At 33.0% G+C, this 22,549-nt stretch overlaps 1 long non-coding RNA gene across 1 annotated transcript; it reads left to right on the forward strand.

Moving 5' to 3' along the window:
* Nucleotides 1-695: 695 nt before the first annotated feature.
* LOC143227116 (uncharacterized) lies at nucleotides 696-17,746 on the forward strand. Its single transcript, XR_013014890.1, has 4 exons — nucleotides 696-1,084; nucleotides 1,790-1,865; nucleotides 13,707-13,759; nucleotides 17,552-17,746. It is a non-coding gene; the product is annotated as an uncharacterized LOC143227116 (long non-coding RNA).
* Nucleotides 17,747-22,549: the final 4,803 nt, after the last annotated feature.

Here is a 22,549-nt window from a genome sequence, read left to right on the forward strand (position 1 = left end):
AATAACTCTTTCTTTTACTGGTTTGGGAGAATTATTATGAGTTTATTTCTGTAATTGTGTAGACGTTTCCTGAACCAGAATCACTTACCTAACTTCATTGATATTTAAAGTGTTTAAAAAAAGAGTGAAATGTTGTTTAGTTTTTCTCCAGTTGTACCTGGACTTTGGCACACTTCGCATTAGATAGGTGAATGCTTACCTGCACTTTTGTGCTAAATTTAATGTTAGGTAAAATGAGAAAACTGAAATTACATTGAAATTAAAATACTACCCAGGTTCAGAAGAGCTTCCTTATCCCCTGAAACCATGATGAGACATGTTAATGTTTCAGTAATCTCCTTCTGGGAGAATTATCTATGAAATAAGAATGAACCACTTGTACTTTATGCGAAGATATTGTCGTATTTATTCGTTGTTTTAATGGTTAAAAAGTAAAAATTCTCCGGTAACTGATGTCTGTCTATAAAGTGTTCTGATAGAACAAAGGTGTTTTGTACAATGAAATCTAACAAGTCTCTCTATTTCCTAAATATATTTCTCTTGATATATATTGCAAGATATAATATATTTGTCCAGTCATCACTGACAGTCACTCTTTCAACATTCTTTGATGGTTTATATGACTGATGAATTAAATCTTTCTTGGAAATTTGTCCTAGTTTCACTATTCTATACTCGTATGATATGCAGGATACCATATATTTCCCGCTATATTTTATTAATATAAAAAAAATGTTAAACTTTTATTTAGTTTCCTTTGTTTCTTTCTAAACCATGAAAACTGCTTCAGCTTTGTAAATTGAGGATAATAGGTTAATCATAGCAATGTCCTTCACTTTGGCCGAATAGATTATATCATGATTTTACAGTTTTTGTTTGTTATAAGAGAACAAGCAGTCAGGTGCTTGTTATTTATGAGCTTAACTAATGCTCCCTGTTTGCAAAAGAGCGACGGCTTTACACAGAATGCGAGTTATAGTCGGTTTAAGATATGAATCGATTAATATACTATCATCTCCAGGAATAATAATTGTTAATTAATTAAATGTTCCAGTTAGAAGGCGATTGTACAGTGAGCATGCAAGTACGTACATTTTTTTGCTTTGTATTTTAAATGTTAGTTCTAAATTTCATGAAACACATCCAGTATATTTTATTTTTATATTCCATTTAGTTATTGAGTTTGATTTAAATATATTTTGTAATTGTTCTGCTAGAATTTACAGTTATAAAGTGGGCATAGGTACGAATGCGCGAGTTTCGAGGCTGATCTTGGTCTCATACCAACACCTTCTTATATGTATCACCGTCAAATAATGTATAAGCTTCTTTGGTGTCTAAAATTCACGTGTCATGATATTCGTGTTAAACAACTCTCACTTCATTATCGTACTTTTGATAGAAAAGTTAGTTATGGTCTTATCGAATTGAGTGCGAGTTCAAGAGAACTATGTAAAAACTAGCATAATATACTCCATCACTAAGACTCGGTAGTTTTTGTTAGTGTCATCATTTCTAAATTAAAACATTCAAAAACGTTGCCAATAATGATTATACGTATCTCTGTAAGACATTTTCGGACTAACTGTACAACCATCTTTATGAATCTCAGGAACTCAATGCAAAACAAAAAGCAGGAAGACTTAATTTTGTGTTATTAAATACGTGTTGCAGTTTTTCATTCTCTAATTTTAGTAAAGATCTATACCTAAATCTATAATTTATGTTTTATTACTTAAAATTTCGTTATTTTTTAAATCTAGTCTGTGTTATTTTATTGTTTTCTTAGAACACAGCTACATGGACCTCAGTTTTGGAAATCTGTAAACTTACTGCTGACCTACTGGAGAAATTTTTATTTTAAGGTAACACTATTTACTTTATTAGGTTTTTATTTTGACTTCATTTTTATTTATACTTAATTTTTTGTCTTCTGAAATTGCGCATTACTATTAGCAAGTTTTAATCCTAGTTATGATCGTCAGAAGATGTTAAAGTGCCACATATTTGTTTTCTTATGCCGTTAATAGGTTCATTGTGCACCAGACTGTTTATTTAGACAATTGCTTTAGCAACTATTCAATGTTGAATAGATAATCCTCATATTTAAGGCTCTTTATTGAAATAGCAAATTTTAAAACAGAACTTGTAATTTAAAACATAAGTAGAAGATTTAAAAATGGATTTATCCAGATAAAGCATGTCGGTGATCGATAATGTTTAAATATTTTACTGACATTTCGATACAACATTTTCTAATATCATGGCTTAGCATAAGTGACATCGTTAGATTGCTGTGTTTGTTTGTTTTTAAATTTCGCGCAAAGCCACTCGAGGCCCCTCTGCTTTAGCTATCCCTCATTTAACTGTGGTGAACTAGTAGAAGGAAGGCAACTTGATAGTCAATACCACTCACTGTTAGTTCTTGGGCTATTTTTAACTCAACGACTAATGAGATCGATCGTAATATTATAATGCTCCCATGGCTAAAAGGGCGAGCATGCTCGATGAATAGGATTTGAACCCGTTAACCACAAATTGCGAGTCGAATACTCAGAATAAATAATAGCTATTGGAAGAAACTATTTACATTCCTTCAACCTGTTCTGTTTCTAATTTAGCGCAAAGCTACACGAAGGCTATCTCAGCTAGTCGTCCCTAATTTTGCAGTGTAAGACTAGAGGGAAAACAGTTAGTCATCACCACCTACCACCAACTTTTGGGCTATTTTACCAACAAATAGTGGGATTGATCGTCACATTATCATGTCCTCACGGCTGAAAGGGCAAGCATGTTTGGTGAAACGGAGATTTGGACTCGCGACCCTTAGATTACGAGTCGAACACCTTTACCCACCTGGCTTCTTCAGCTTAAGTCGCAGACACATTCCATACCAAGTCTATAGAACGGAATACGTTGTTAAATTTATATGCAAAAACGGCTCGTTTGGGTTGAGAAAATATTTTACATAGAAGAGCGAACAACGTTTCGACCTTCTTCGGTCATCGCATCACTGATGGAATACGTTCTTAATAACTCTTGAATGTTTTTGGCTAGATACTTATACAGTTAAAGTGTAGGTTAGAAAAGGTTAGCATGTAGAAGTGAAAAGGAAATTACAGTTTTTTATATAAATTACTGTGAATAAGTTATATTTGCATCAACTGTTTCTTTGTGAAATATTACACGAATTGTTACGATCGCTTTACTGGCCCGGTATGGACAGGCGTATTGAAGCGTTCGACTCCTAATCCGAGGGTCGCGGGTTCGAATTCCGGTCGCACCACACATGCTCGCCCTTTCATCCTTGGGGGCGTTATAATGTGACGGTCAATTTTTGTGGTGTATCAGTTTCAAGAAAAAAGTAGTATAATTAAATTTTAAAAACCTTATTTTAGTCTCCACGTTTCTACTATTATCTTATTGTTGTCTGAAATCTTTATAATAAATATTATTTAAGCTCCTGATTTTCAAGTGTTTGGACTAGGTTGATTTATACCACTCGAAGCTGTTACAACATGAAGTGTGGCAGTGTAATATTAGTAACCTATATTTAATTATGCTTTTAATATACTGCTTGCAGGAGTTGATGTTCACACACTTGTTAAACATAATGAGGTGAAACATTTTTGAAATGGAACAAAAATTGAGAAATATATAAGTTACTGGAGATATCGTGTTCAAATAACGAACAAATGTTCTACCCAGGTGTTTCATAACAAAATGATTTCGATAATACTTATCATTTTTAATGTATTAATTTTTCTACCACGATACAAAATTTCGGTTTATATTCAGACGAAGTTTTGCATTCTTTTTAAGAGTTTCCGTGTAATGTGTGATATATCAAACACAAATCTACCTAAAGTAGACGTTCTTTAATTTTCTCTTTAGATTCAGTGTTGTAAGATTCAGTGTACTACTTATTGCTTCAACATAACAGCAAGTAAAAGAAGAACAGATACTCGTGTTCTTCGTGTATAGAAATACTACTGTTTAAAATAACTACAATTCCAATGCCAAAGAAGTTTACGTGAATTCCTATATCACTTTAAATGCAGAGCATTTTATGTACATTGCTACATTAATAAACACTGTTAAAAATATAACATTTGTTACTGGATATATTTTCATTTGAAAAAATACAAAGTAAACTAAACGGAAAGTTTCTGGAGCCCATTCATAATCAAAAAATTTATAAACAGTTACGATAAAATAACTGTTAGCTGAATGGAACAACAGTTCATGGCTTACCCAGTACTGAAAATCAGTTTGGTCCAGATTGGGTGTGTTTAATGAAGTCAAACCTTGGTAGTGGGTATACATTTTGTTTCAAACGAAATATGCATATTGAATGTTAATTCGTGTAAAAGTCGTCGAATTAAAAACGACATTGGTAAAGACAATGGTGTAAGTACAAAACATGTGACTGCACATTCTGTCTTTGGAATTTTAGCTAATTTGAGCAATAGCGTATATATACACGAAGTACTCCACCACCTGCATTCTATACCTAGCAAAATAAACAAATCCAACTATAAAATAGAAACATCTGTAAGCTGTTATTATGTTAAAGCAACAAATGGTACACTGTATCATGGAACGTTTGTTCTTTGGAAAGTTCTTGATTAAAATGAGGATTAAAGTACTTCTATCCAAGGTAGGCACGTGTTCAAAACATTAGGCCTGGCATGGCTAGGTATTTAAGGCAATCGATTCGTAATCCGAGATTCGCGGGTTCGAATCCCCGTCACACCAAACAGGCTCTCCCTTTAAGCCGTGGAGCATTATAATGTGACGGTCAATCCCACTATTCGTTGGTAAAGAGTAGCCCAAGATCTGACGGTGGGTGGTGATGACTAGCTGCCTTCTCTCTAGTTTCACACTGCTAAATTAGAAAAGGCTGGTGATTACAGCCTTCGTGTAGCTTTGCGCGAAGTTCAGAAAACAATCTATACATTCAGAAACTCTGTAACAGAACACAAAACTTAGTGTGATTAGTAACCTGAAATTATGTATCGTAACAGAAAAGTTAAAATGTTGCCAAAAGTGTAAAGCATTAGAGAAATGTCATTCCATTCTACAACTAGTTTTATTTTAATAACACTATAAATTATTTGGTTTTACTGGATTATTGAATCACCCCTTATAGACTACCTTTTGTATTTTATTTCAAACAAGAATGCATATTCAAAAGAGTGTGTTTAGAATTCATAATGATATATATAAAAGAATGGTGATAGAATTATGTGGTTTGGAAATATAACTAATTTAAATACTACTGTTTCTTTACTCGAATTACTCTAGCACATTCTTTCCATACCTGGCAAAATAAACCCACCGAGCGATGAAATTGAAATATTTGTTATTAGTTATTATTTTAAAACAACAAATGGTACAGTGACTTGTTGGTTGGAATGTTATGGATTTATAAAAGGATTGAAGTACTCATAACCTAGGTAGACACATGATTTATACACCAAAATTAATACCGAAGCTGTAGAAGAGAACACGAATATTAAAACGTTGAAGGAAATGTAAAGTATTATCGAAAAAATTTGATCACGAAGCACGTGTGTAGAGCACTTGTTATTTGTACAGATTATATGCAATAGCATACTTGAAGAAAGCAAAAGTGTATTTGATACAAAACAATATTACGCAACTTTCCGTTACATTTCAATAATGTTTCGCATTACACATTTCCATCGATTTCTTGGTAACTTTTTTATCATTTATAACCAGTGTAAATATCAAATTCCACAAGCATTAGATTAAATAATAACAATATAATACAATATAAGATTAAATACACCTCATTACTTTAATACTTTTCACTCTTTATGTTTGTAACTGTTCAAGTGACGTAATGATACTTGCAAACCTGATATGAACGTTTCTATAACTATAGAAGCAAGTGCATCTCTGGAAATCGTTGCAGTTTATAAAACATATCACCAAAATACTTGTGGTTTGTATATAATAACATGCAGTTTGGTTGTGTAAGCATTTAGCTAAAGACATTAAAAAGTAATTACATTTCTCCGTAAAAGTAGATCTCGGTAAGACGGTATTTACTAATTATTTAAACAGTGTGGTCCAACCGTTTACAAATCAGGAGCCCAAATAATATTTATGTTGAAAATGTGGGATGAACAATAAGATGATCGTAGAAAGTGAAGACTGAAATAAGATTGTTAAATTTACGTGTACTATAAATTTGTTTTTAAACTGGTACACTACAAAGAAAACTTATAACAAAGTTACACAATTAATACTACACCTCTATGCTCCTGTTTTGGAACTTAAACTTTAAGCTACACAGTGAGGTATCCATGCTCTGCCCATTAACAGTATTGAAACCCAATATATTGCTTCGTATGTCCACAGCCATACCGCTGTGCCACTGGAGGGCACATCTCTGTGCTCGCTACCGAGTGTAAATAGTAAAGCCAAGCACGTGCGCAACACTACTGAGATCAATCGTTTAACTCAACTGATTATTATTGCGATTGCACGACAGGCAGAAACAAATCCAAAATGTTTTTTGTCTCGTTCCACTGAGGTTGATGAATAAACGCCATATGAACATTTTTATTTTTTATTCTTTAATTTGTTACAAGAGTAAGCACTTTTAGTCAGTCTTCATAAAAAAATATTAGATAGTCAACAAGGTTTCACTAAAAGAGTGGTAAACCATAAACCAAGATTCCTTTCTTTTCATAACTGTTAAGGTTATTTATATCCAGATTATACCTATAATTCAAGTTATGATTACCCATATGATTTATCTTACATTTATTATAATTAAAATCAACCTGCCATTTATTTGTTCAACTAAATAAATGATTAAGTCTTTTTGTAAATCAGCAGCATCCTCTTCACATCCAGCAAAAACCAAGACCTCAATGTCCTCAGCAAATTTCAGGAATTTATTGACTATTCCTTCATCCATGTCACTCATGTAAATAAAACAGAGCAAAGGTACTGAGACTGAACTGTGAGATACCTCACTTTAGACGCCCCCCGCTAGTACAGCGGTAAATCTACGGATTTACAACGCTACAATCAGGAGTTTGATTCCCATCGGTGGGCTTAGCAGATAGCTCGATGTGACTTTGCTATAAGAAAAACACACACACCCACTTAAGACATTAATCACGTTTGGCTAAACTTCATTTATAAGGACCATCTGTTTTTTTTTGGCAATCATCCACTCTCCTATCCAATTCGCTAACTTGTCTCCCCCACCGTCAGAGATACTTTTTACGTGCCTTTTATGTGATACATTGTCAAATACTTTCTGAAAATCCAGATACACCAAAGCTTCACCTTTACCGCCAACTACGTTAATAATAACCTTTACCAATATTTGTGTTTTATCTTGGTTTAAGTCCTAGGTATTGTAAATACATTCTCAAACATAAACATCAGAATATAACTAGAAAAAGCAGCTCTAAGTTATATGGAATAGGTTTGTTCGTATACAACCAGATGTAAAGTACAGAGCTGACTGTTAACTATAAGATAGGTCTAAAAAGCTTCCATTATCACCCCCCCCCCCACCAGTAGCAGAACGGTATGTCTGTGGACTCATACCGCTATAAACCGGGTTTCTACACAGGCGGTGGGCAGATAACAGATAGCCCATTGTGTATCTTTGTGCTTAATTCTAAATTAACAAACAAACTATTGTTATCCAGTTATCTCATTTATCTTTCTTTTAAAAGCGACACACATTTATTATTAAGCCTTACGTTTGAAAGAAGTGAGGTTTGATAAGTTACACTTGTGTGTGGTTATCTGTATTTAACTACTTGATGACTCATGTAATGACTGTAGTTAAAGGTATGAATGAAGAGAAGCTGCTTTGTTTACTAACTAAAATTCTCAGCCTCGTTCTCGCAACGACTTTGACACACGATACAAAGAAAAATTGTGTTCTTGTGCGTTACTGAAACAGCCAATAGTTAGAACAACGCTACGTATGAAAAATACACAAAGAAAAAGAGAACTTTAAAATATTCTCAACTAGGTGGAAGGATGACTGGAGCATAAATAACAGAAAAGAGTAAGAGATTCTGATATCATTCTGCCTGTAAATCCCTACCTCACCCCAGACTTTCCCTACATTGTATTTTCACAAGGAAGGAGTGGAGTGAAGCAGAAATTAACACAGAGTTGAAAATTAACATCTTTCTCGTTCTATTTGTGATTGTTTTATTCATTTGCTCGACTGTGTAATTATTGATTTCCTATACATATTTGTGTGTGCGTGTGTGTGCTTTTATTACACATACAAAAGCGAAATCAATTAATTTATTATTTATAAAAGGCGAAGGGCAAGGATGTTTTATGAATTTCGCGCAAAGCTACACGAGGGCTATCTGTACTAGCCGTCCCTAATTTAGCAGTGTAAGAGTAGAAGGAAGGCAACTAGTCATCATCACCTACAGCCAACTCTTGGACTACTCTTTTACCAACGAATAGTGGGATTGACCGTCACATTATAACGCCCCACGACTGAAAGGACGAACATGTTTGGTGCGAGAGAGATTCGAATCCGCGACCCTCAGTTTACGAATCGAACGCCTCAACCCATGTGGCCATGCCGGGCCGAAGGGCAAGAAAACGGGTAAACATTAAATTTATGATATATAGTTATACAAAGGGTTTCAAAACATACATCTATGGATTTATAATATTAAAATACAGCATTCGATCCCCCTCGGTGGACACAGTAGATAGACCAGTATAGCTTTCCTCAAAAATAAAGTAGTAATTTGCTAAATATCTAATGTGCAATGTGCTCTCAGTCCATGTTTTTTTACAATCTTTTAATTATTATTAAGTATATTTAGCGTGGAACTACAAAAATATATTATTATTTATCAATTAAGTTGCAATAGTCAAAAAGTAATGAAAATTTAATAATAAACGTTTAAATATTTATATTTCTATATTTTGTAATGAAAAAAAATTACCAAACAACATATACAAAGTGAGTTACTTTAGCCTTGAGTAAAAGACAATATCACTTTAAACCAACATCATCAATATTTCAATGGTCTTTATTACAGTGTGACGTAATGTGCGTGTATTAAAGTAGATTTCTATATATTACATTTAAACGTCTTGTGACTGGATGTAGTCGTCTATTTCACGTGCAGCAAGATGAAGGTTTCAAATTACCTGAAAAAACAATATGTGTTGCCTTCAAGGTTTTTGTCTTTCTATCACATATTAAATAAAAACAGGAATTTGTAATTTTTCACACTCATTATTAACGTTTATTAAAGGCACAATTTGAATTGTTTTATTTCTTTGTTAGTTTGGGAAAGTACTTAAAATTTTGTTTTATTTATAAATGAGTATATTTATTTACTATATTTCTCTATACAAGTAAAAAATAAGATTAATTTATTATACTTCAACGATACCAGTCGTGATTTGAATCACATGTAGTTTGTGGTTATAAACAAAAATAGGAGTTAAGTAATTTCGTCATCTTGAAACACATGGAGTTTGTTGTTGTTCCGGTTTTTGTGAGGATTTTAAAAAATATAGATAGATATTAAAAAGATATAATTATGGACGTAGTTAATTATTGTCCCTCATAAAGTCGATAATATGTTTATGTTGTAGGAGTTTTGATACAATTACTAAAGATTGAAAATTAATATAATTACTTTAGACCCCAACTGAGAGAACGAATTATTTCTTCTCATCTCTGTTATCACGATGCAGTCAGTGATAAGTTTATTTACGTTTCTCTGTGGATTACTACAGTAGTGACTAGAGCTTTAAATAATTCCATTTACGTTAAAATACTGGTTCAGTTACTTTAGACCTCAGTTTACAATAATAACTAAAAACCTTTTACTTCAGAAGTTATCTGTTTAGTCTAAACAAGCAACCACACAGTCTAACTTCATTTTTTTTTTACTTTCACTAACTTTAATTGAAGTTAAGTTTCTTATCTGCTTTCAGTATCTTCACGTATTTATAAAATGACAGAAAACTTTACAAATATCTAGCCCTCTAACAGCAACAATATTAAACATAACGAGAAAAATTGAAAGGTTCAAGTAAGCAGAAGGTTAATAATGTTCCAATATTATAGTACAACAGTTAAACTGCATGTAGGGTTTTGTAACGAAACATGCTATAATTATTGTTGAAATAACTAGATAAAATAAGTAATAACTCTCGAACTGAATAGTCTTGTACACCCAAAAACAGCAGTTTGTTAGATATAATGTTTTAAATGTTAAACATTCTGACGGCGAGTGTTATATCAAAGTTATTGTAATTATTAAAGATTTTGATATGTCGTACTTTCAAAAGTAGAGGGAACGTAGTTTTCTAATTTATTGTTTTGATAAGTAACTTCGTTGCACCCAGTAAAAGGAATAATTAAGTTGCAAATATATGTTCCCCACTACTTGAACAATAAAATTATGATTTGTTATTTCTGTTTGTATCGATATAAAGTATGATCTTGACCTCAGAGAGCCAAATTTTTTTGTTATAATATTCAGTTCTTAAAAAATACGGTTCTAATAACGAGTAATCTTCATTATAGTTTTCGTCAAATTTTAATCATGTGGAATGGATGCTAGTGTTGAGTTGTAAATATATATATATATAAAATAAACATCAGTAAAAAATATGTTACATTATTTACTGGAAAGAGATTCTTTAAACATAAATGTTTAAAAATTTCCAGTGTTATATTTTGTACTGCACATAATTTTATTAAAGAACAAGTGCAATATAAGTTTGTTTAGTCTTAAGTAGAGATGTAGAGATTTGGAGATGACTTGAGTGGGTAATGAAAGAAACTATAATACGAATGTGCAATATTTTGATAAGTTAATACACCTGATGATGATAAAACATTGTTAAAACATTGTACATTTGTCGATTTAAAGCTTACCTTTAAACATGATTTAAGACAAAAAATATTCACACAACAAGGGAAGCCTTAAGATTATTCATTGTTGATTGCTTGTTCGTTTATTTATGAACGATCACTCAATGAACCAGCTTTACAACAAAACAACTCCTTCAGGTGCAGAGTCGGTGAGACACGTTAACTAGATAAAACTAAGCGCCATCTTGAAGTTCTAGGTAATGAAGGTATGGCAATATTGATCAAAATAGGAAGAAAAGTCGACTATATATTGGTAATGTGCAGTACTTCAATATAGTGAATATACAAAACGTTGTATCCGCATGTGAAACTTTGGAATACTTACTACTGGTAAGTTTGAGATTGAATTTCCGATAAAAGAAACCTTGCTAAGCTAACAAACATCATTCCTTCACTCAACTCAAAAATCTCGTTCGTCTTAAAACTGTCCTAATTTTATTCTGTTATTTATATTTATCAGAACGTACAAAACAGTGAAATAGTTAAATATTTCCTGACAATCTATAAAAACTTATTATTCAACAATTTCAAACAATAACAAGTACAGTACAGTACATACAAATTTAAAATTCAAGTGATTGTTTCAGTCCTACAAAATCGCAAGTCATACAAGCAACAAAAATGTTTCAGATGATAACCAATACACACATACATAAAAAAAAACAACGAAATGTTGAGAATTTATGAACAAAACGTTCCAAGTCTCCTGTCATTTCGACTGGTGAAGTCAGATTGTCTGCATAGAAAAAGATCAAATGAAAATTGTTGTCACTATAAGTTTGGGTATGAGGGAGGAAACTCACCAATTTAAATATTGGGACAGACGTCTGTGTTTTTCTTTGTACTACATGTATAATACTGTAATTATATTGGTTTTCCGTTGTGGTAGATTACTGATGGTGGGATCCTTGCTATGCATAAACACTAATAAACATTCCTTTTATTATTAGGATTGTGCTTTGTTTAGTGACATATTTTACAAAAAATAAATTAATTTTATGCGACTTCAAATCCATAAACAGCGTAATATTATTGTTAAATAAATAAATATATATTTAATATCCATGAAAAGGTGTATAGAACTTTGACGTCTTGCAACAATAAGGCAAAAAGAAGATTCAGTTAAATATACATGATCACTATTTAAATAAAATCAAGCGTTAATAAATTCTCGGCATTTGTGTGTTTTTGGTAAGACATAAAATACACATGTAACTGAGATAAAGTACATTAAATAATCTACTTCCTCTCTGAACATTTTTTTCACAATTGTATCTCAAGTGCATTGGTTTGTTTTGAATATCATGGGGACTATTTGCGCTAGCATTCCCTAATTTACCAGTGTAAGATTAGAGGGAAGGCAGCTAGTCATCACCACCCACCGCCAACTCTTGGGCTACTCTTACCAACGAATAATGGGATTTACCGTCACATCATAACGCCCCAACGGTCGAAAGGGCGAGCATGTTTGGTGTGATGGGAATCCGAACCCACGACCCTTAGATGACGAGTCGAGTGCCTTAACCACCTGGCGATGCGTATCTAAAGTGACAATGATATATTACAAGAAACTTTCGTTTTCTAATTGCTATTTTGGTCTTGTGATAATTGACAAAAACATTTATTATTTAAGTTATTTCATAATAAAAAAAGGTATAAAGAATTTAAATTTCATAACTATTTAGCTGTGTTATTTCCATTTTATTTTTTATGGTTATTAAATGATACAACTATATTTATTTTGTTTATAATATCATGCTATTTACGAATTGGAAGTAACATAAAAGGCACTTATATCTTTGTAAACATATTCTTAATACGATGTATTTATTGTTTTAACATTTTTATTTTCCTGATGAGTAATATGTATTGTAATTAATTAGGTTGGTTAAAGAGTAATGTGAGATGTGAAAGCGCTTCCAACCAAGTACAAATATTAAAAATACAGTATGTTGAAATTATAAAAATATTAAAAATACAGTATTTCGAAATTAGTGAATCTTTTAATACTTTAATATATATCTAAATGAGTTACTAATTTCAATGAACTATATTCAACTAGTGGTCAATACCCTACACAAAAGAAATTTTATAATATTTTAGATTAATTACATAGTTTAACTAGAAAAATATCCTCTCTTTTAAAACTATAAACGCTATAATGCGATATTAAAGTATCACGTTTATTATACTATTACTTACAGTTGGCTTTTTTATATTATATATCTAAATAACGTGTATCCAATAATGCGTCATCACAGAGTAGGAGACTCGTAGAGAGAACTTGTTTGTTTGTTTGTTTTGGAATTTCGCACAAAGCTACTCGAGGGCAATCTGTGCTAGCCGTCCCTAATTTAGCAGTGTAAGACTAGAGAGAAGGCAGCTGGTCATCACCACCCACCGCAAACTCTTGGGCTACTTTTTTACCAACGAATTGACCGTAACATTATAACGCCCCCACGGCTGGGAGGGCGAGCATGTTTGGCGCGACGCGGATGCGAACCCGCGACCCTCAGATTACGAGTCGCACGCCTCAACGCGCTTGGCCATGCCGGGCCTTAAAGAGAACTAATGGCGTAAAGCGTGTCTGTGGGACATATAGGGAAATCCATAAGGTTCTCAACTGACAAAAAATGTTTCATAGTATTTGATAGAACTATGGACAAGATAAATCACAGTCTCAGCAATGATTTAATAAACGTAAAACATGTTTGATTTATAATTATAATAAATTATATTATAAATGTTTAACATTTTATTTTTTTTACAGTTTATTCTTTAACCTAACCAAATGCATCCTGATATTCAGTTCACAGTTGAAAGGTGAGATCTTTAAGCCACTTTTTTTTTAACCGGTTATTGTTGAAAGAAAATATAATAATAATCCAGCTGAAGGTTTTAAATATTTTATAGTTATGCCATACCGCTAAGCTGTAAGAAAAGTTACAAAAATATGGTTAAAATTGGTAAAGGATTAGAAATAAATTAAAAATCCAGTTAAGCACTCCTTTTTAAACATTTTTTGACAAACATACATATAGATCTACGTTTCAAATTCACTATGATAATTCAACAAAATATTTATCATGGAACATATAACTGAGTGTTTTGTACACATCTTTAAGTGACAGTACTGGCCTCTCAAAGGTTAATATTATTAACGGAAAAATAGCAACGAGCAAAAAAATAAAATTCATTTTGTTAAAATAAAAGAAACCACTCATTTATAGGTGTACCTATTGCATCCGATCTCTTGTCTTTAATTTCTGTTCATAATGTAATCTGCTGGACTTAGAGTAACAAATTACAATTTATGATAACTCAATAAGAACCTTCGTATACTAATTAAACCTTTTCGTTGGTGAAGTATCTAGACTTTTTTTGAACGAGAAACTTTCATGTGACTCAGCGGGAAGTATTTGTACTATGTACACACAAACACACACTGCTGGCCAAAATCTTAAGGCCAATGAACATAAAAGAAAAAAATATGCATTTTGCGTTGTTCGACTCAACTTACTATTTTAGTAGATCTTCGAAAGAAAATTTAGAAAAGAGAAAATAAAAATAAAAACCTTTTTCAGCATTTAATAGGGAAAATATGAACACTATGTAATTAGCCTAAATACTAGCTGGTCAAAAGTTTAAGACCATACTAAAATGAAGTCCTAAACAGGGTAGGAAATGCCCAAAAAGAGGTCTCAGTAGTGAGTTGCATGGCCTTCATTGCAAATAACTTCAAACATTCGCTTTGTCATGGTCGATATAAGCGTTTGAAGAAGGCTGGTTAGAATGTTATTCCAAGTGGTGAAGATGGCTTCATTAAGATGCACTGTTTGGAATTGACGTCCATTTCTACAGACTTCCCTTGCCATCCACCTCCAAACATTTTCAAAAGAATCACATTGTTCGCCATAAAAAATTCCTTTGTCCTGCGGGCATTGTGGATTGCAGCGTTGTCCTGCTGAAAGATCCAGTCATTTCCACACAAGCAAGGGCCTTCAGTCAATAAGGATGATTTACCCAACATGCCAATGTAGCAAGCTGCTGTATAACCTGAAGCTTCATTGTTTCATGGAAAGAGAAAGCACCCCAGATCATGATGGAACCTCCTCCACTGTGTCGTGTAGAAAATGTCTTCGGTAGGATATCCTTATAGTGCCAGTCACGTTGGAAGCCATCTGGACCATCCAGGTTAAATTTTTGTCTCATCAGAGAACAAACCTTCGTCCAATTTTCTACGTCCCATGTTTGATGCTTCTCAGCAAAGTATAACCGAGCTGTTTCGTGGTGTGGAAGGAGGCATGGTCTTTGAAGACGTTTACGGTTTTTAAAGCCTTTCTCTCATAGATGCCGTCTTATGTTCTCAAGCTAAATTATGCGTCCGTAAGGGCCTTAATCTGGCTCGATGATCGGCTGGTGTCTTGCCGGATAACCCGTCGAATCCTCCTGCTCAACGCCGGCGAAATTTTCTTGGGCCGACCACTTGAAATACTCGTTCTGTATTCCTCAGGGTCTTTTAAGAGATTTGCAACAGCAGTTTTATCACACCAAATCTCAACAGTGATGGCACGTTAAGAGAGACTTTGCTTTTGTAGCTCGACAATTCTGCCACTTTCAAACTCTGTCAGCTTTTTTAGCCTTTGCCATGTTTTTATCTTATGTAAAAGGAGATGTCAGTGGAAGATGATGACAACGTTAATGCTTGAATATAAATGACTAAATTTTGTTACGTGTTTACCAATTAACGCCTCGTTTGAGTATGGTCTTAAAATTTTGACCACATAGTATGTAGGCTAACTTTTATAGTGTTTACATTTTCTCTATTAAATGCTTAAAATGTTTATTTTCATCTCTCGAAGCTCTACTCAAATAAATGGTTGCGTATCAACGCAAAATGCATATTTTTTTCTTTATGTTCATTGGCCTTAAGATTTTGGCCAGCAGTGTAAGTATATCTGTTTAATACTCCCAACACCAGTATTGAGAATTAATTCTGTATATGTAAACAAATGACGAGTATCAAACATTTGGATAGGATGTTTTATCTTCTGCAGTTAACTTTGTAAATTTATAATATTAAAAATCGCATCAGTGGAAGAAATGTTTCACTTTATATCTGTACTTCAGTAACACACACGATTAGAGTTCTGTTCTTTAAAAAAATGAAATTTTCTTATTAATGTCGAGGGTTAGTTTTGAAAACTTCAACAGACATCTTTCAGCTGGGTCCTATATTAACTTGTGGAGTAATTTGACTATTGAAGCGATACATTGTTATACACATCTATGATTTATAATCTGTTATAAGGTAAAATATGGCAACTGGTTCCTTCTATAAAATAAAGTGTAACATGAAAAACACACCCTCTTTAGGTAAATCAAACGTTTTTCTTTCGTGTAGAGTCGAAAACAGATAAGCCTGAAACAGAGAACGAACTGAAAGAATGCACAGACTCAGATTCTAAAGACAAGTCAGACTGGGTTGTGTTACTTGTATTATGATTAAAAGTGTTTCGGTAATTCATTGTAATTTGGGAAACAATGTGTTGCTAACATCAATCTGTTAACGTTAGACATAAATTACAGATATGGAATGATGTAGCATTAATTTTCCTTTAGTTAGTTATAATTTCCTTTTTCTAATTTTGTATTAAGAATATTACATACCTTTAGTTTTTAAGCAATAGATATGCAAGTTGTTATTAAAAATTTTTTTACACTGAGGGATAATTTGACGCATTAAAGAAGAATCCTAAGATTCGAAGCACCCTGGTGGCGCAATGGTAAAATTGTAGACTTAAGGCTACAATGTGTGGTTCGATTCTGCATACTAGGCAGAGCAAAGATAACATTGTGTGGCTTTAAATTAAAGAAACAAACAATATTAAAAACAACTGTGTTAAAACGACACCATTCAAGTACGAAAAAACTATTTTAACAATGTTTCTTAATTTTAAATTGAGAAAAAGTATTATACAACGTTCAAAAAATGAAGTTCTAACATCTGCAGTTTGTAACAAATACTTAACAAACTTTAAAATAGAAGTTATGTCCCAAACAGTAGGTATTTTGGTTTGTAAACTACAGAACATATTGTTATCTACAGACATAACTAATAAATCTAGAAATGTACGATACTACATTCATTTGATTTTACTTGTTTAAAGTATATTTTCAATTCTCTTCCCCCTTGCTTAAAGAATATTACTTACTTTCAGTTTATTAGCAGCTATTTGTAGCTAAATAAACATATTGAGATGATTTGAAGAAAGAAAAAATAAGAATATTTGAAACTTGTTGTAATGTAGTTTAAAACAATTATATTGTTCTTGACTCGTTAATTTAAGTATACAATCAAATGTTATGAAAGAAAAGCAGAACTAATTTAAAGTTGATCTGTCAGAAAGCATTTTTCATCAGAAGCTCCCAGACGCAGTTGAGATTGTGAAAAGGCACAATTTCCTAACTAGAATTCTGAAGACAATATAAATGAATTGTGCAAACAAGAAATTTACGCTGATGAAAAGTATGAAATACATTTTATACTTGTATAAATTAAAATATCGTAGTATATCTTACATAACGTTAGGACTTATTTATGTATACTTGCAGGAAGTTCAGAAATATATCATTGAGAAGTTTGCAGAGCCTAAAGTTGATGCAGAATCTGCACGCACTGAAATGATTAACAATTGTTTGTGAAGACAAAAGTTAATAAGGTCAAGTATATCAATATGTTAACAATAAACTAAAGAAATATCTCTTGACTTCAACATCATATGTGGTGAAAAATGTATAAATGTCATTATTTACAATAATATCATATATGTTCTTAAAGTATAATGATTGATAACTGTTCATGTATCATAACTTAATTTAATTACAAAATACCACCACAGTTAAATAATGTAAATATTGTTATTTATCAAAATGTTTAATTTTGTTTTCATAGAATACTGGCTCGTTTATCTTCCAAATTATATATCTTTATTGAGATGTACTTCACATTTTAATTTAACATGTGTTAAGACAAGGCTAAAAAACACGATAAAAATTAACATACAGAATGATAAACCACCCTTCATTTAAAAGATATGTCTAAACAATCAACATCATATAATAATTTTGTTGTTCATTTCCTTTATCTTTACATGTACAGAATTTTTATCTTTTACCAATATATTTTAATTTCATTTCTATCATTATGTATTTTCACAAATATGTCTATAATGCACTTATACAAAAAAAAAAAAAAAAAAGAGGAGAAATTCAGCTAGCACCTCACATTTGAAAAGTCCTCTAGGCTTTTCGTGGCCTGGCATGGCCGAGCGCGATAAGGCATGCGCTCGTAATCTGAGAGGCGCGGGTTTGCATCCGACTCGCGCTAAACATGCTCGCTCTCCCAACCGTGGGGGCTTGTCATGGGACGGTCAATCCCACTTTTCGTTGGTAAAAGAGTAGCCCAAGAGTTGGCGGTGGGTAGTGATGACTAGCTGCCTTCCCTCTAGTCTTACACTACTAAATTAGGGACGGCTAGCACAGATAGCCCTCGAGTAGCTTTGTGCGAATTTCAAAAACAAACAAACAAGGTTTTTCGCCTCGTTTTACTGATTTTACATAATGTCTTTAGCTGTTATGTGCTTCATTTGTATTACACTTTTATTCCTAAAATTTTTTTTTAAATTTATAGATTGAAATATTATATGTATCCTAAATTAATTCACAAATTCTTACAACCATTTAGTTTATTTATATAAAACAAGAAAAAATATTAAATATTATTCAGAAAGTGATTTCTAAGTTTATATACCACAATACAGAAGATTCACTATGCATTTTATATGTGAATGTTTGGAGAGTTTTATGCGTAAATTAAATAACATCACTGTTTGAACATTTACCTCATTTGCACTTCACAATTTAACATTTTGGTGTGTAAGAAGATATTCGATAGACACAAAACGTTATTACATGAAACTAATACTCATTTTCTTCGATCTATCAATTTATGATTTATACTGTATGGTTTATCTTTTATATTTTATTTCTGATAGTAATTCATAATCAATATTTTTTTTTCAAAGTGAATACTATTAAAGTCAGTGTCTATTAATATAATAATTCACAGTAAATATTTTGAAATTAAAACTATAGAGGTAAAAAGAAAAAGGGCGACTTTTCTTCCTTATGCTGGAGTCGTATTTAATTTAAACAATGCTTTTGGTATATATTAAGCACCTGACAACCTGTGTACCACATTTTACAGAATAAACAATATTTTGAAAGCAGCTGGGAACTACTGTTATGATAAACAAACTGATGGAACACTAACTTATGTTTTGAAACGTGTCGATTTTTAAAGTACTTAATACAAAATACAAAACTGAATTTTAATAAATCTAAAATGCTGCACTGTGTATGTGTTTTTCTGAGCAAAGCCACATCGGGCTATCTGCTGATCCCACCGAGGGGAATCAAACCCCCTGATTTTAGCGTTATAAATCCACAGACATACCGCTGTACTAGTGGGCTACAATAATGTACTGTGCCAGAAAAATTAAAATGTTGCAGGAAACGTAAAATATTATTGAAAACAAACATTAAAATTTTCTTCGATTTTCTTTGTGGCTTAGCAGTAAATCCAAGAGCTTTTAACGCTAAAAATTGATGTTAGATAGTCAAGATAGGTAGCTATTGCAGCCTGTTCAACAACAAACAAAAATACAAAAGTTCATCGATATTCTCGTAAACGTAATTATTTTAAACAGTATGTTAACAACAAATCATAGAAACAACAGAAAGAAAATAAAATTGAATACAGGTTATTAATATGACGCCCGACATGGCCAGGTGGGTTAAGGCGTTCGACTCGTACTCTGAGGGTCGCGGGTTCGAATTTTTGCCATAAAAACAATTCTCTCCCTTTCAGCCGTGAAGGCGTTATAATATGACGGTCAATCCTACTGAAAGAGTTGCCCAAAACTTGGCGATGTGTGTTGATGACCAGCTGCTTTCCCTCTAGTCTTACACTGCTAAATTAAGAACGCCTGGCGCAGAGAGATCTTGAGTAGCTTTGCGCAAAATTCAAAACAAGCAAACAATTAATGATAGTTTTCATGCTTCCTATTTGTAATATTATCGAATGATGAAATCATACTCGTGGATCAGTCATGAGAGTTTCTACAACCGCTTGTAACTTGAAGCAAATACCACTTATTCCTTGCAACTTACACAAATGTTTTTAAACTGTTTGCCATTTGTAAGTGTTCCTCGAATTGATGTCATGTCTGTTTCAGAACAAACCCATAGTGAGCTATATCCTATAACAACCGCGAGGATTGAAATCCCGAACGTGAACTTAGTAAGTCCGTAGATTTACCGCTGTTGCACTAGAGGACTGCACTGGCACGTGTCATCATGAATTGGCGAAGGTTTCATTAAGACTTTTGGAACAATTAATTATAAATAATGATGTTGTCAAATAGTTTGAATTTTATCGTATAAAAATCTATTTAGTTATAAAATGTATAGTGCTAGTGTTGAAAATAGTCCATTACTACCAAAGAGAGTGGACTTTTTAATCACATAAAGAGAGAGTCTTTACTGATCATCCTAAAATATGGTGAGACCTTGACCTTATCTGTTACCAAGTGGGAAGTCTACAGTTTTCTTGGGTTTGCACTTTATTACTAATGTTTTATAACAAACTTATCTTAGTAATACCATTATACACTTTAGAAACGTGAAGATGATATTTGGATAGAGTGAGACATCTGAGTGAACTGTCAAGTTTAAGTGAATACTGCAGTGATACCGTATCCATTAGACTGCAAATTTCAGTTGGTCACCATTTCTGTGCACACAGTTGGTGAAGTGGAATACTTTATTAACCAATACTATTTTCGAGGTACATAAAGGTTACCTTTTAGCATTCGCTTAGACTAATAATTTTTTTATAAGGTTCTCCATAGAACAAAGCTCTAAAGTATCTGATGGAACAATAGACGAGATATATAAGCTGTATATATGTTACAACATTAAAAACTTCAGTTATTTATGTTAGGGGATAACCACTCTCAAGCAACATCCAATACATCTATTTTATAGATACGAACTACTGCTGTAGAGTTTACACAGGAATATATGTTGATAGTTAGATGTTGGTTTCTTCAAACTATATGATGTGTTTTGTTCTATTAAATGGCTGGTGTTTTTGTTTCTTGCTAATTAAAGGTGGCAGCACAATCACAACGTCATACTCCTATTCAAACTAATGTACAGGAGGTTATTCTGTGATGTACGGATGTAGCTTATTCATACACTCCTCGTGCTTTCTGGCGTCTTACATCTACTGTAACCAATGCATCAAAGGATCACTCTGCTAATGTTAGGGACGGAAGAGTTCAGTCGGAACATGACATAACAAGTGTTCATTCCATGCAGGATCAACAAACGTGGCCAACATATACTGAAGAAAACAAATCGATGTCCTAGTGAAACATTACTATGTTCCTCAAAATAAAACCATTTCATGGCCGAGCGCGTAAGGCGTGCGACTCGTAATCCGAGGGTCGCGGGTTCGCGCCCGCGTCGCGCTAAACATGCTCGCTCTCCCAGCCGTGGGGGTGTATAATGTGACGGTCAATCCCACTATTCGTTGGTGAAAGAGTAGCCCAAGAGTTGGCGGTGGGTGGTGATGACTAGCTGCCTTCCCTCTAGTCTTACACTGCTAAATTAGGGAACGGCTAGCACAGATAGCCCTCGAGTAGCTTTGTGCGAAATTCCAAAAAAACAAAAACAAACCTAATTCTTATATATCCCTTTTTTGTGAATTTAGTATTGGCAGACATATATATGGTGGTCCATACTGTTTCTTTTGTTAAATTACTTGATAGTGTTGTCTTGCAAGTCCGCATGAAAAAGCCAATACGAGGATGATGCTTAATTTGTTGGATGAGTATCATCACTGCACAACAAAGTTTTTGCTTCTTGAACACTGTTGTGTGTTCTTTATAGAGTTTTGGCTGATGATCACGAAAATCACATCCAAATTCGTGGATCACATACTGTTTCATTGAAATCTTCAGTTTTGTCATGTTTTTTCTTTTATTTATGTCCAAAAATTTTAGTTTCTGTAAGAGACCTATGAACAATGTTTTGTGCAGTCTGGGCATGGCCAGGCATGAAACCAGGCCAGGTTGGAAGTTGTTCTGTGGAAGTATGCAGCCCGGACATGCCTGGGCAGGCCGGAGCCAGATTGACACTGTCTCAGCAGACTATAAAAATGGCTTTCATACACAGATGCTGTTCATTGGATTAATATAGACCTTATAGTGTGTACGTATTGTTTTAGAATAAAGCAATGCCTCAGTAGCAATGTAACAAGTAAGTTAGAAGTTATAGATGTGTTTACAGGACGATTGGTGTCGGTTAATATGTCTCGTCAATGTCGTAACAGCCGCGATACATTCAGCTATATTTGTGGCGAGTATACGTTTGTTCATCAGACTGGCTCTCGTTTAACACTTCACTTGATTCCTATCTACCCCACTCAATTGAACATGCTAACAACAAAACAGAATTAGAAAACTATGTTAATCAAGTAACAGA

The sequence above is a fragment of the Tachypleus tridentatus genome, chromosome 9 (assembly GCF_004210375.1).
Source record: "Tachypleus tridentatus isolate NWPU-2018 chromosome 9, ASM421037v1, whole genome shotgun sequence".
Lineage (NCBI taxonomy): Eukaryota > Metazoa > Arthropoda > Merostomata > Xiphosura > Limulidae > Tachypleus > Tachypleus tridentatus.